Below are 16,164 nucleotides of genomic sequence, written 5' to 3'. Positions count from 1 at the left end.
CTGAGAGCACATGGGTGCAAATCCAAATTTAACATATATAAATAATATATTTGAGGGTGCATATATTATCGTTAGTAGTAGCAATTAAGTTTTAAAATAATGATTAAAAGAGGATTTAAAGCAAATATTGTGGAAACAATAAATTCTGAAAAGCCATTAATTTATGGAGTTGGTTGTGGCTGTTATTCCACTAGAATAACTAATTCTAGGAAACTTTTGGTATTTAATGGAAATTTTATTTGTCAAGGTTTAACTAGGAGAACATAAACTAAGGAGCAACCTAAGTGAAGGGAATTTAATGTAGGAATTTTGTTTTACAGGTGATTGTAAAGCCAAAAAGCCAAATAGGTAACAGTGAGGAAACCTAGGGATTTACCAAAGGCAGGAAACAGAAAAGGACACAGAGAAGTAGTGTCACCAAAGCACAGGGACCAGGATTACGTGGAGTAAGTTGTAACTTTGGTAGACTTCTATGGCAGGAGATAATATGGAGGCAGAGATGCTGCCATGGCAGGTGGTGGGGGGAAGAAATCCCCTGGCCCTTCCTTCCTTCTTTCCTCTAATCTCCCAACAATGGCTCCCATTACCAAACCCAGTTAGCAGTAAGACCTGGAAGACTGGGAAATGCAGCCTGTAGGGGTCTGCTCCCCTATGACACAGAGTACAGTGGGACAAGAATGGACACAAATCAAACAGGCCCAGGGCCACCATGCCAGCTATCAGCCACTTGTACCTCAATACACATGAACGATTTGTGAAGGTGGGAAGTTCTTACATTATGTGATTCTGGAGTCACCATGAAATTCAACATCCATTGAAAGTTAATTCCTGTATATCCTGAGTCTTTGTGATTTAACATTCTTATAGTGAAATTAGAAGATATAAATTGACACTATAGCACAGGTCTAGAAACATCCTTAACATAACTATTGTTTTTTAAAAGCAAGCTGGGATTTTATATCTAAACATCGATCCGCAGAAGAGGGTAACCTTCAGAGCCATTGTTTTCTGAGGTATCTTTAGAAGCACTGAAATTCCTCCAGCTGACATATTCTCGTGGAGCTGGCCTACTAATGTTTATCTAAGTCTTTTTATTCTAAAGGCAAGGTCCCTGGGTTCAACACTCATTATTTCCCTATAGAGAAGTCTGTTCTCATAGTATTAATTATCTAGAACTTCCTAATGTTTTGTTACCAAAAACAAAACTCAATAGATTAGTCTGGCCTCAGAAGATAGAACTGCCTTATATGTTCAAAATGAGTACAAATATTAAAGTCTTAAAATTAAAGTCTTACAATAGAAAAAGAAATACTGATTTATAAATCCATATAAAGCTATCATAAGGCTGTGACTGCATACAACCAAGACTGCCGCCTCCAAAGGGTACACATGTGGGTGCTATTTGGGGAAAAAGGTTCTCTGGAAAAAAATGTCTTCATTACAAGACTTCTCATAATATTTAATATACTAATAACCATGTCTTAATCAGAAGGAACATGGTAGTTAGTATTCAGAAAAATATTTAACAATGAAACCTTTCTATTTTTGCAGAACACCTAGAAAGAGAGTGTCTGTTTGTCATCCGTATTTCAGAAAACGGAAGCTTAAAGAAAAAGAAAGCAATCACATACACTCAGGAAATAACACAGCATAATGTAGAATGGCCCCAATTCTCCTGACCATAAAAATCACCTAGGAAATTTTCAAAAATACACATTCTTGGGAAGAGTATGGCAAACATCTTTTTAAGCCAACACTCCAGGTGAGTTTAACAATGGGGCAGTGAGCTTGGGGTTTGAAGGTAGATTAACTAGGCTCTGAATCTTGGCTTTGCTACTTTCTAGCTACATAATTTTGGGCAAGTTGCTTAACTCTTAGAGGAGCCTTTGTTTTTCCATCCATTACATGGGGATAATAATAGTTCCTATTTAATAGGATTGATGTGAGGATAAAATGGATATAATGGCTGACAAATGTTATATACTCTATACACGTTATTAATGCAATATATTAAGCCAGATGTCTTTTTTTCTTCCCAATTTGGAAACTTAGGTTTCTAATTGTATTTTTCTAGGAATCTCTACCCCACTACCCCTAGCCTATCACCTCCAGTCCAATATACTTTTATATTGCTAAAGGTGATCAAATTGTATTTTCAATACACATTTTAAAAATTATTCAGCCAGAAACATTTGACATAAAATAATAATGTTCACAACATCTGTAAATATTGTTTTTTTTATTTCCCTCCCATACCCTCCTGCAACCCCTGGAGCTTTATAGAGACACTATAAGTGGCCTGTATCTGTGTGATTTAAAAGGAGATCAGAAGGGACAAGGAACCCACAATGTGCAATGCGCCCATGGATATAAGCACTGCTGGTGCAACGAGCTCACAGATATGTCCACTGGTAAAACTGCAAGTGCCACTTATGAAACGTTGCTGCCCTTCAGGAATCTCATTTTTCCTCCTACAGATGTCTGGTGAAATGAGAGGTTTATGGTGGAAGAAACCGATAAGGAATCCATGGGCAGTTTGCTTCTGCTTTGCGGATCTCATTTGAAGCTAACCCTTGGAGTTGGACAGAGTGGCTAGTGACTACTGGTAATACCTTATTAGGAACTACAGTGTGGCTTCATCTAATGTGAAATTAAATTTGTAGTCACTGACCATCTTCTGTGTAAAATGAGCGAAAAAATGGCATACACATCAGCATTTTTGCATTGTTATTTAAATTGAGGTTCTGATCATTTAAACCAGGGTGGGAATGTGCTTCTCATTGCTCAAAACCCTCACTAAAGTGAGTGTGCCAACTCCAGTGTTCACTTCTGCTGTCTTCTCCTACAATTCAGTGCCTATTAGGAAGGACTGTGACACCCGTCAGACAAAAGGCAAGAGCCAGTTTAGGTGGGACTCACTGCTCTGGTCTCAATCTTTAGGAAAAAAATGAACTGTGATGTCCCACTTTGCTTTGGCAGTCTGCATCCCATGGCTCCCACCAGCATTTCAGACCATGATACCAGAAGTACGTACATCCCAATGGCCCTGGGGTCCTGCTTGGCCAGCAGCAAGACAACCACTGATAGGTGTTTAGGAGAAATGTTGTAAAAATGTGCCAGATGGTGTTAGCACTTTCAGAAGTAATTTTACCTAAAGGATGCTCTGCTTAATACCAAAACAGCATGGAATTAGTTTAATGAGAGCCACCTTAATAAGAAAGTGTGAGTCTGTCCTTATTTCTAATTTCTGGGGTTGTGAGGGGTAGAGGCTGTTTGTAGGGTTTCACTGTAAGCTCTGAGCTGGTTATTCACCCATTTTCCCTACTACGTGGACTACCGGAGGCCGACCCATGTGGAGTGCATTACCCCAGCTGCCTCGTGGTCTACCTTCTGATTGGAGACAACGGCGGGATGTCAGAGAGCAGGAGAGAGAGGTCAGGTCATTTTCTTCGCTGTTGGCTCCTAGCTCTGGCATTGTATTTTATCAGTGACCTGTGTCCTTCTATGACTGTGGTTCTTTTATTTACTGCACATTACAATTACTAGAGCAGTTTTTAAAATTCTTGATGGCCACAAAAAAGATCAGTTGAATCAGAATCTGGATGGGTGGAACCCAGGTGTTAGTATGTTTCAATTACTCCAGGTAATTCCAATGATTAGACAAGATAGAGAACCTCTGCTGCACACCCTGTCCTCTGTGGCGGTAACGCTCACAGGGGTCCAGTAACACTATCTTCCCATTGCCTCTTTAGGCCTAAGAGCACAGTAACAGCTTCCACCAGTTGTTTGTCTTTGAGTGACTCAACATCTTGTGTCAGTTTCCTCAATGCTGCCCACACTTCTGGAACTACTCCTTTAATTAAATTCTCTTTATTTAAGTCATCTAGGGTAAATTATATTCCTACCATGACCCTTTGTTAAACTCCTTTGTTGCATAAGAGACTGCAAACAGTGAACTGGTAAACTGATAAACATGAGATAAACAAACAGATCAAAATTAAAAAAAAAAAAATCTCTAAAACAAGGATCTAGTTAGAGATGGAGACAATCTAATTCAGCCCTTAGAGACCCAAAAGAGAAAAGTAGGGAAAAGATTTAAAAAAAAATAGCCATATTGAATTTATTTTGGAGAGTGCACTAGGATGCTGGCTGTGGCTTGTAGGTTAAGAAGGCTGTAAATTTCATTTTCTGGCACTAGTCGCAGTGTTTGCTTAGGCCGTGTGGTCTTAGCCTTGGAAGGGAGCATCTCAGCAGGAACCCCCACCTGGGTTTCGCTGCCCTCTTTCATGTGAAAGGATTGCTTACCTTCCCATTTTGTCCTGCTGCTTTGAGAGGACTTGCTGAAAAGCATCAAAGGGGCCAGTGAGAACTGGAGGGCATAAGCACAAGTTGCAATTAGGCAAACAGAGACACCAAGGAGTCCGGATCACAGAGAGCAGGTTCCAGCAGGGAGGGAGGCGGAGGCACAGCACTGTGTTCTGCCCACAGGCTTGGAAAGGTCTCACTCTCACCATAAATTAGGCCCCTCCCTTCTCGTTAATGCTCCCACCCCCCTCCACAAAGAGGGATTGCGGAGAAAATAGAATTATCACACTGCCTGCATCCCTTATCAAAAAAAAAAAAAACATTGATTCAGGGTCTTGCATAAATTCTTTTGCTTAAAGTTTTGTCCTGTCCCTCCTCAAAATCGAAAGCACTTATGGCATAGATCCTACATTTGACAAGGATTAAAGAAATATCCTTTTCAATTTATTTGAGCCTGTATTCAAAAATGGAATAGTAATCTATACAATTTAGGAAGCAACCAGACAATATATTAAATTTTTTGGAAGGTTCTATGACATGTTCCTCTCCTGCTATGATATTTATTTACGAACCTTACATAGCTTTAATTATTATTTTTAAAACAACCTGCAATTAATAGATATGCTTATGTGTGCATTTATTCAATGTACATGTTAGTATACAGCCTTTAGGACTGCTGTCTTGAATTTGCCTCTGACCTGCTAGGTGACACTGGACAAGTCACTATAAAATCAGGAAGCTGGAGAGAGTAACCTCCAAAGACCCTTTTCCTGATTTAACATTCCAACAGACTTTTCTCCTATTTAATACTTTAGAGAACTGAGAATGTCTATTATTGTATACCTCAGACCATTGTCAGAGATCTAACATGGGCCAGTCTCGTAGATGATTTTGGAGAGTTAACTAATAAGTAATGGGCAGTTGTGACTGTGTACTGGAAAAATAGAAGACACTGGCATGTTCCAAATGGAATTATAAATGGAAAAAACGTTGGTCGCGAAAAAATGATCTCAATGGTGGAAATAAAGTTATCGATGGTTTGGAAAAGAAAAATTTCTCAGAAAATTTCTACTCCAATGGGTTAATAGCTGTCCTAAAAGACAAAAGATAAATATCCAACAAATATTTACTGCATTTATCCTTTAGAATATTGGCTGTGATGGATACTCCAGACGTCGGCCGAGGGTGAGCACCGATGGTCACAGTAACTCCAACAATAACAACTAGCATTTATTGAGCACACATAGAAACAGGCACTGCTTTAAGCCCTTTACATGAACTAAAACACTTCTAAAGATGCAGTCCTTGTCTTTTTCTTAAATCCACAGCAGTAATCACAATTATCATAATAATTGACATTTATAGAATGCTTCCTATTTGCTAGCCAGTGAAGCCCCTTTAGATAGTACTACATGAAAGTTTTAATTATTGGTGATTATTTAATCTCATTGACCTTATATGAATAATCCTTTAAATTAGTACTTAATTTTTTAACTGCCTCTTTCCCTCTAAATCAAAACTTTCACTTTACTCATTTAAACCTCACAACAACCCTTTGAGGTAGGTAGTATTATCGCCATTTTACAGATAGAAAAACTGAGGCTCAGATAGGTGTGAAAACATGGTTAAGGTCACACTGCTATTAAGTGGAATAGTCTTCGGAGTGTTCTGCTTAGAGGAGTATGATGCGCCTCCCGTCCTTCCTGAGTTCACACAGACCAGTAGACACATCAGTGCAGTGGAACATATTGCTGACACCAAGTGCCCTGGGTAGCTTGAAAATAAAATCCTATAGTTTGCATGTCAATTTATTGGATCTCCCACAACCTCCTAACTGTATCGTTCTATTAATAAAATCATAAAGATTACCCATTCTCCTACATAATCAAGCAGGTAACCTACATCCAGATGGCATTTTTTTTCCTTTTTTTTTTTTCCCTACCACAAAATGACTCAGGAAGTATTGAGAATTTTGTGTCCCTTCAAGAACCCCCTCCAGGGTGGCTGTTAGGGAAAACAACAACCCAGGAAATTCTTCTGGCCAAAGGCCCTGCAGGTCACTGCCACCCTGTCTCACCCTTGTTCGGGGGTCCTGAACAGACCCCTGCTTTGGTAACCGCATTTCCCAGCTGCACGCTTGTGGCATATTTATCACTTTGCTACATGTCCCAAATATCTAACAGGTAGGAGAATAAAAATGCATCATGTGACTCTCTAAAAAATACCCTGCAAGTGTCACTATTACATAAAACATTTCCCTATTGACTAAATACCTCCACAGGGGTACTAACTGTTAGTTAATTTTATTGAGCTTAATGTGAAAATTCCTTTAAATTAGTATTTAATTGTCTGACTGCTCCTTTCCTCTAAATCAAAACTTGCACTTTATACATTAATTACCTATTAACATTGTGGGTTTTAATTCAGAGTTTTGTAAATGAAAGCTATTTATAACTTATGGCGTTATATCTGGTCATGTGTGTATGTGTATGTGTGTGTGTATGTGTGTGTGTGCACGCGTGTGCACTAAGGCAGTGCTCCATTGTCACATCTCAGAAGTTTGACTGTAGAAATTTCCTTGATACCTTGTCTAAAAGAAACATGCTTTGGGAGTTAACGGGCACCAATATTAAGCGGCTTTACAATGCAGCGCATAAGGAAGTTAAAGAACAGCTCCCAGTAAACATCAATACAACAACTCTTGAGTGTCTTCATCTTGCTCAGATCTGTCAGGTGACGAGTGACCAGGCCACTCAGAGCCTGTGAGTGCAGGAAAGAGTTTACAAGAAGATTTCATGAAGGGCAGGAGATGTAAGTGGGAGCCTTATGTGCAGAATTTGGATTCAGGAATAAAAGCAGCCTGTATGGAGGACAATAAGACGATCCTTGCAGAACAGACAGAGAATAGGGACAATGGTTTATAGGATTGGTGAGATCTTGGAGAATACCTTCTGGAAAGATAAACCTGGCTACATTTTGTTCGTGCTTGACTGTATGAGCTAAGACTCTGAAATAAATATTCTTATGTAACTGGCTTTATAAGCAGTGGTAATCAAGCTGAGATAAAGTATATGTCATTACATAATGTGAAGACCAAATTGAGATGATGGAAATATGTGAAAGCACTCTACAGCTGAGAGGTGGCATTATTTAAATATTATTATCAGTGCAGTTATGGTGATGATGGTGGTGGCAACAGTCCCAAATCCCCAAACCAACTGTGTTCCACTTCACTGTCTGGGGCCTTGCTCCTTGGAGCAGTTCTCAGACCAACAGCATGGGCACCGCCTGGGAACTTGTTAGAAATACTGAATCTCAGGCTTTGCCCCAGGCCAGTTGAATCAGCATCTATATTTTCACATGATCCCTAGATTATTCATGTCCACAATAACGGCTGAGAAGCACTGGTCCAGAAATCAAATTTGGGAAAATAGCTTGTCAATCTAAATTGCTATTTAACAAGTGAATTGCCTAGTTATTCACACTTTCATTTTATGGTTGTAATAAAATAGAAAAACAAGAAACAACCCAATTTTTATTGTGGGTACAAATTCAACAGGGTATGTTTTGTGTATTTAGAATTCTAACTAAATATACAGATAGTTTTTACAACTGGATTTCCCTCATTCTCCCTGTTTTCAAATGCTGGCCTCTGTTTTATCAAACCTTTATCCAAGGCAAGTACTGTAGGTATATCTTACAATGTCTAGACTTTTTGCCAAATTTTACTAAGTCAAATCAGATAATTAAGCACTATTAAATCTTGTGAATATTTATTTTAATTAGATTCTATTTAACTGCTACCAGACAGCATTACTGGGGAAAAATCCAAATTAAATTTGATCAGAGGCGACATGATTAGGTTGCTGAATTTGTGTACGTAAAGGGGGCAGGAGGCTTAAAATAGGGGGGAAGCCCAAACATCTTTAATGAAAGCAAGTATGTCTAATGCAATAAAATAGATCTTGATAAATTTAACAGAAAGCCATATAAAGTGCAATGGGATCTTTATATCTCTTCTGAAATCTCAAATAACATAGCTTCATTTTAGGCTTAGAAATAACATTTTAAAATGTTAAGGATTCTCCTGTACAAGATGATTGTTTAGACATATAATATTTTTTAAGTATACATTATCTGTCAGGATTACTTAATATTTTAGATGACCACAACTAATCTAGTCAATGGACTATAAAAGACATACCATACAAGATAACATCTTTAAAAATATTTTCATGTTCTTATGTGAGAATTTAGTCTCTTTTCATGCTATCAAGGATAAATTAAAGCTTGTAATAGATACAAAGATATTCACATAGCAGTCTTACAATAAGCCATTGTATGTCAGTCAAACCAAGAGATAAGAACTGAGCTGTGCCTTATTAAAAAGTCTTGGTAGGATCACTAAAACTCTGACTTCTTCCTCAACTTCCTTATTGCATGTAAGTATAAAAGGTTACGCTGGTTCATTGGAGTATTGAATCTAAGGCTGTTTGGAAAGATTCAGTGGAAAATTATGATGCTGTCAGATCAGAGATGAATTTACCATGAAACAATGGAGCTTAAGCTTCAAGACTCTTTTCATGCGTGGGCCCCTTTTAAGGCCTTGGACAGGGTCCTAGCAATGTGCCTACATGTTCATATGTATTTTTTAATTAGCAAAAAATGAGAAAGTTATGGTAACAACCTAGTTAGTGAGGATAATCAATTCCAAAGGTATTTAAGATTAGTTCCTGCACCAGAAAATTTGAAATGCTTTAAAATCTTACAGTTCATCTGGAAAGTAGCCTAAAAAAAGTTTCTCCAAATTTAACTACAATTCTAACAATTATTATCAATAGTTACAAAATGGAGAGAAAATTTTCTCAACTATTAATAATTTTTGAAAATCCCATTACCTTAGAGGAAAGACTGAATTTAAATAACCACTTTATACCTAGTTTTATATGTTTTTTTTCTTAAAGAGGGTTCACTCCAAATATTGTATAAGTTTCAGTCCCCACAAAACCTGGATTATTCCCTGCATTAGATATAGATGTTTACTGTTGAGTGACAAGCTTAAAGTTTTTCTTTTTTAAAACAACCTTTATAGTGTAAAATATCTATTTCTTTTCCATTGCGTCAAAAGATAGGATAAGCCCAAGTGCGGCACAATAATTAAACATAAAATATCCTAGAATCAAAATAGGCAGCCCACCCAACCACACTTAGTAAGATACTCTGTGTGTTAAGTCCACGTCTATCAACTACCAGTATTCTATGCATCATTGATTAAGTGCACCAATACAGTTACAGAAAAACTATCATTGCAAAGCTATGTAATTAACAAGGCTCCCAGGTCCCCATTTTTTATAAACCAAATTCAAGAATGAGTATTCAGTAGCCACTAATTATTGCCTTTCTCACAGCAGTTTCTAATTTTTCTAATGATGGAACAGGCTGTTCTTTTTATGTAAAGGGTAATCCTACTTATCTGACCACAGCTTTCTTCTGGTGAAGACAGATGTGCTAGAAAAGCCATCAACATTCTCTGATTGGCGCCTGCCTGAACTCAAAGACAAAAGTCAGGGTGCTGATGAGGTTGAAAGTGTCCTGGGGTCATGGAGTAGGTTAAAACCAAATAGCCTGCAGAAATATTAAGCCCCTAATTCTGACCTCATTACCCCAGGATTCCAGCCAAATGAACAAACTACCCACCTGCCTAAAGAGACACAGACTACACCCAAATGTAACTGAAATACACTCTGATTAAGTAAGGCTCATTTAATTATAGTTATGTTAATGGTTCCTTTTAAATTTCCTCATTACTCACTAAATCCTTGTCACTTCTACTTTCAGCAAGAACAAAGAAGAAATGTTTGTCTATATTGCTCCTTCTAGATGTCTAATAAATTCTTACAAGCAAATACTTGGCCACCACCACAGTGTTTCTAAGAACTCACTTCTCAGAAGCTCTTCTCATGCAAGCCATGGTCACTCTATCAATGCAGCAGACTCATTTCTTTAGTAATGGAAAAAAGGGGAAAAAAGAAAAGTATTGCTGGAAAACTGAAACCAAAAGGTGACCTAAGACATGGGTCGTGACAGCAAGTAATTGCTGGCCCCTTCACTTCTCTTTATTGTGTTCCTTCTGCTTTATTTTTTCCTCCTTGCTTTCACTCTATATAGCTCTGTCCTCTGCCTCCAGACTCCACCCTATTTTTAAAACATCCATGAATGTCACAATCTAGACAGGAAGAGGGGCCATAAAGGCGTTACTATACACAATTAGGACTGAACCTGGGAGACCCTGTGGCACCCACCTCTTCCTTGTCCCTGAATTCAGTCACTAAGGACAGCCAGTTTTACCTGCCCCCTCCAAAGCCACTTTCTCTGGCCTTACTCTGGTCATGGTTTCTTGCCTGAACTTTAGCTTTATATCCCCAAATTACCTCTCTGTCCAACCCATCTCTACACACACACACACACACACACACACTCACACTCACACACAGTCAGAAGAATCTCTGTAGAGGACAAAACAGTCAAGCTGCTTCCTATTAAAATACTATAACAGCGCCCCATTATGTATGGAATAAGAGCGGAGAGCCCACTGTGACCCCTAAGTGCTTTCACACTGGGCCTGACCCCACTCTTCGGCCACAGCTCACAGCTCATGTTACCCTCACATTAGCTTTACATTTACTGCATGTGGTTAACTAAACGAACATGCTGGGTTGTACCTCTAAGTCTTTTCTTAGTGTTTCTCTCATCCGCCTGAATGATTCCTACCCATCTTTCAAGACTTGGTCCAACCGTCATCTTCTCCAGAAGCCTCTGAGATCCTTTGGGTTGGACTAGATGCCATATCCATCCCTCCCCTGCAACAGCATACACCAGATCGTAATGAAATGCTCTTTTTGTTTCTTGCTTCCCCAAACAGGTTATGTGTCTTGAGGACAGGAACCTCTTTTAAACATGTGTAGACTCTGAGCCGTAGCAGGGCTTCACACACAGTCCCCTCACTCTAGTAATGCTGTCCTTTCTGCCATTGAGAGGGACCCCCAAATCAAGAATGCTATTGGGGTCTGTCCCTGTGAATCTTCCTCCCTGAAGCTGATACTGTAGTGCACTCCCCCCAACCTTGAATTTCTAGAACTGAACTGTTTTACCTTGGTTTCTTGGCCACCTCACTGTCCTACAGGGCCCCACGTGTGCTTCACTGCTCCTGCCCTGTCTCCCTGGCTGGCTCCCCCTCCTCTTCCTCACTCCTGCCCCCTTCCTTCTTGGAGTTGTTCCACGGGGCTCATTTTCAGACCTTCTTTCCAAGCTCTGCTCTCCCCCTTCAGGTCTCATCCATCCTCAAACTTTGTGCTTATGACTGACACCTCCTCTCTGCCTGCCCACCTTCTGAGATGACACCTGTCTCTCAAAGCCCATTACCATGCCACCTCCTCTATGAGATATTTTATCACTGGCCCCTCCCTAGCACCCAAGAAAGCATTATAGTGAAGTTGGGATTATATAGCCTGGGTTCAAGTTCTGGCTTTACTAACCAACTGCACTGCCTTGTGACACTGTTTTGTCTTCCATTTGTAAAATGGGAATAATTATAGTATCTTAAAACAGGGTTGTTGTGAGGGGCAAACAAGACCTTGTACAAAGAGTACAATATGTTACTTTATTACATAACCACATGTTACTACATATTATGTAATATACTTGCTATCACATGATAACATTTGCCATATTTTAACTATTCATCTTTGTGTACACGACCTTCATGTCAACTTAATTAAGGGCATTGATTTGGTATTCTTATGACTCCTAAGACAGCATTATGTTTCATGTGTGAAACTCTGAATAAATGTTGGTTGAATTAAATTAACCCTAGAATAGTTTATCTAAAGATATAATTTTGCCTCTCCATGGAAGTCATCTACCAAGTACTCTCAACTTTAATAAACTGACCTGCTAATGGGGTGAGGGAGATTAAACAGAATTTGGTAAAATTCCCCTGGTGCTCTTGAAACTGTCCTTATATTCATTCCATTGTAATTGTTCTGTGCTGGGGACCAAAATTCATTAGCCACTATACTAATCTCATCTCCCTGGGGGCTACAAATTAGAGGAGGGGGAGTTAATCTATTATTGTGGTGTCCAACTTCTAGTATAGGTGGCTCTCTAGGGATAATGAAATCAAAATGTTCAAGAAGTTCCAAAACCAATAAAGTGACCTGCATAGTCTTAAAAAAAATCATAAATAAAGCAAGCCATTCTTTTTAACTCTCTTTCCCTCAATGACAACTTACTTCTTTGTGTATTTCCATTACTCCCAAAGATGCAGCCATTTCTTTTCCTAGACAGGAGGCTTTTAAAAAAACATTTTTTTCAATAGCAAGAATCACTGCCTGTTATAACATAGCCTTTTACTCAGGACTCTAAAGTCATTGCTATTGTGAAAAATATTAGAAATAGCAAATCTGGCTTAAACTCTTCCTTTCTCCAGCTACTTGTCCCTCTCTAAAAAACACTATTATCTTTTTTCATGAATCATAATTGCTTTTAACTTCCTTATCACCTTTACTTATGCTGTGGTCCCTTACCTGTCAACATTCTCAAATTTTAAAATTTACCACTTCATCGTCTCCTATTTTAACTAATAAGACATCTCTACCTGTTTGTAGATCTAATTCCAACTAAGATGACACACTCTGCTGTACATAATAAGCTATTCAATATTTTGAATTATTTAGAAGGTCCAGCTGCATCTAAGACCAGAATATTCTAAAATGTACTCATCTGTGTGTGGTATTCTGGATTGTTTCATCTCTCTTTCATCAGAGAGAGGACTAAACAGCGCCTAAAATGGCATCAGGGTGCCAATTAAACACTCTAGTTGAAGTACCCCTGATATAACAGTGGCAAACAAAACTCAAATATTTAATACTAGCTGCATGCTAACTCTTTTTTCACCTGCAGGAAGTCAACATGTGTACATTTCTCCTTGAGTTAAACTTGTGAAGCTCTGATACGCCCTGAGAGTAAATGGGTAAATTGGCCCATGCCACCTTAGCTGATTTGCATTTTTCTATTTCAAAAGCCATTTGCATATCTTTATGAACATTCCTCAGAATGTTTCATACTTTATTAGGCTAGGCTTTAGAATTGTCATAGAGCTTCAAATCACCCATGTACTGAAGGCATGAGATGTTCATCTTCCGGGCTTATCTTGAAGCTCTTTGTCTTCCGGCTTAACAAATTTGCAAGCAGAATTAAAATGTCCTAGATGACTTGAAATGCTCCCTGCTTTTTAAACTATGGCTTTCCCTTCTACATTCTTTTAGTTACAAGTTAGTGATATTTCATTAAGTCATTGTGATCTGTAAGAAACCTAATCTTTGGGATATCAATTTATTCATTAGCAAATATTTTCACACTATAGTGGTGAAACAATGGTGAGCTCAGGAGTAAGACCTGAACAAAGTTAGTGGAATGAAATGTAGATGACAAGCATGATTGGCTAAGAAGAAACTGGTAGGAGGAGACTGAGTATTTCATTGCTTCAAAGATACCTGTATTTTCACATCTTAACATCTGATTGGAAGCTTAAGATGGGCTGGGATTTCAAAGGTCTGTCCAAATGGTCAGAGCACCTAACTGTGCCAAAGAGGGCCGACCAGGCCAGAGTCAACAAACGTGTTTATCCCACTTTCCAACTCCAGTCCATAGGTGAGGCCTGCCCAGATCACAGTGCAGTATTTAAAAGAATTCTGAGGCTTTGTCTTTGTGAGAGACAGGGCTGTTTCTGTGAGAAAAATGCCATGACTGATGGGTGACATCTGCCTGAGGATGAGGAGTATCTATATGATTTGCCTTCGTTGGCCCAGGCTGTCCTAATTAGCTGGTAAAACCTCAGGTAGATACATTCTCCCTAGAGAGAAAGAGTTTCGTTTGTCTTCAAGATGAAAATTTAATTATATAATCTACTCATAGAATTGATAAACATTATTTTAAAAAGAGGGGACTGTCAGCTTCCCAAGAAATGCTGCTCTAAGGGTAAAGGGACAACTTTCTCTCCCATATTCCTCCCTCTGTTGTGTAGACTCAGAAGATGCTTTGAAAATACCTAAAAGGACAAAAATGCTAGTCATTCCTACAGGGAAACTAGGGAGATAGATAAAGTTTTACAAACGGGCTACCATATCCCAGAACATACACTGGTAAAAGTATATTTGGGAGTGTGTGCGCGCAAGTTCTACATCCAAGCCCTGGAAAGCCCATTAAGCGGAACGAATACAAAGAGTTGTATAACAAGCCATAAAGGATCATTGTTTCACCTACATTAGTGGCCTTATTAAAATATCCATCAATTTTAATTTCACTCCAGTTAAAGAAGGTAAAAGCTCCGGTCTTGTATGCATCTCTTGTATTTCATTTCTAGTGAGATGAAAGAACACTCCTCATCCGCAATTATCAGATCATTTTTTTAAATACCATTTTCCACATTCAGCTCCCCCTCTTCGCATAAGAATGATGCTCCCTAAGAATAGAACTTAGTGATATATGCTTCTAAGGGAGCCACAGGGCCCCTGGAGCTCATTAATCCTGCAACCTTCTGTGAGCTGCCGGCCTAAAATTGTTGAAGTTCACTTTAAACTGGACTGAATCTCAAAGCAAAGGGCTCTGAGGTGGCAAACAGCTCATTAATTCAGAGTGTAATTTGGTGACAGAAGAATTGTTTTAAATGCACAATCTAAAACTATTTAAATTCACATTATAATTATAAGCAAAAACTATGCACTTCAAATTTGAAATCTTGATATGTAATCTACCTATAAAACTAATGAACAATTTTTTTTTTAAAGAGGGGACTGTCATCTTACCAAGAAATGCTAATCAACCTACTTTTTGAAGTGTGCCTCATTTGCATCACAAACATTATTATGAAAATTCAACATTATGCTCCTGTGTATTGCATTGTACTGCTCTGCTGAACATCAAAAAAACAGGCAACACTTCCTCAAAGTGAATAAAAATGGAATCAAAAATCATGATCAAAGATAACTTCAATTCCTTGTTAATTTTACCTTAATTCCACTCCTGGGACGAGAAGACTTCTTCATACGTTTTCATTCCTGTAACAAATTCTCCAGCAAGCTTATGGTCCCTAAGTATATTCCCAAATGCAATGTATGCATAAATAAACATCAGTCCAATTTGCATAGCCTCTACCATAAATATGGCATCATGTTCATAAACTCATTAGAGTTCACTGTGAGCAAAACCCGTAACACTCCCATTAGAATATGGGTATTAACTTTTTTAAATTAATGTTACAGAAGTAGTTTTACTCTTTTTTTAAAAATAACCAATAACAATTGAAAATTCACCAGTGCTTTCTTTTTATTTTTTCTTTTGTCTAAAGATGAAAACATAGTTATTTCTTTCAGCAATATTTATGGTGAAAAATTATAAATTGATATTGTCTAAAGCATCTATGGCTACATACCAGTTTCTTTATTTTCTCTAAGTTAAAAACATTATTTTCCTAAAAATTAAAATAAGAAAATCAAGCATGGGAATTTTTAATTATTATTGTTCATTATTTTAGCTGAGGAATGTGTTAAAATGGTAAAGAAAATTTTGTAACTGAAATCAAATTTAACTAAAATTTAAAGTGCTGGAAAATTACATATTGAAAAGTGATATGCATTTTTCCATAGAAAGTACAAAGTCTACCTCATATAATGAAATATGTATTTAGTTAAAAAGTATGTTGACATGTTTAAGGCCATTTTTTCTTAAATTGAGTTTTTCTACCAAATATTTATAATTAGAAGTTCAATAATGTATTATAAATTTTAATACAGCAAAAAT

At 38.0% G+C, this 16,164-nt stretch overlaps 1 protein-coding gene across 4 annotated transcripts in view; it reads right to left on the bottom strand.

Moving 5' to 3' along the window:
- MACROD2 (mono-ADP ribosylhydrolase 2) overlaps nt 1-16,164 on the bottom strand; it is a 1,707,340-nt gene that overhangs the window by 992,471 nt on the left and 698,705 nt on the right. The gene's annotated exons all lie outside the window — the stretch shown is intronic.

This window comes from Eulemur rufifrons, chromosome 20 (assembly GCF_041146395.1).
Source record: "Eulemur rufifrons isolate Redbay chromosome 20, OSU_ERuf_1, whole genome shotgun sequence".
Taxonomy (NCBI): Eukaryota; Metazoa; Chordata; class Mammalia; order Primates; family Lemuridae; genus Eulemur; species Eulemur rufifrons.
The sequence above is the reverse complement of the archived record's forward strand: the minus strand, read 5'-3'. Positions and strand labels throughout refer to the sequence as shown.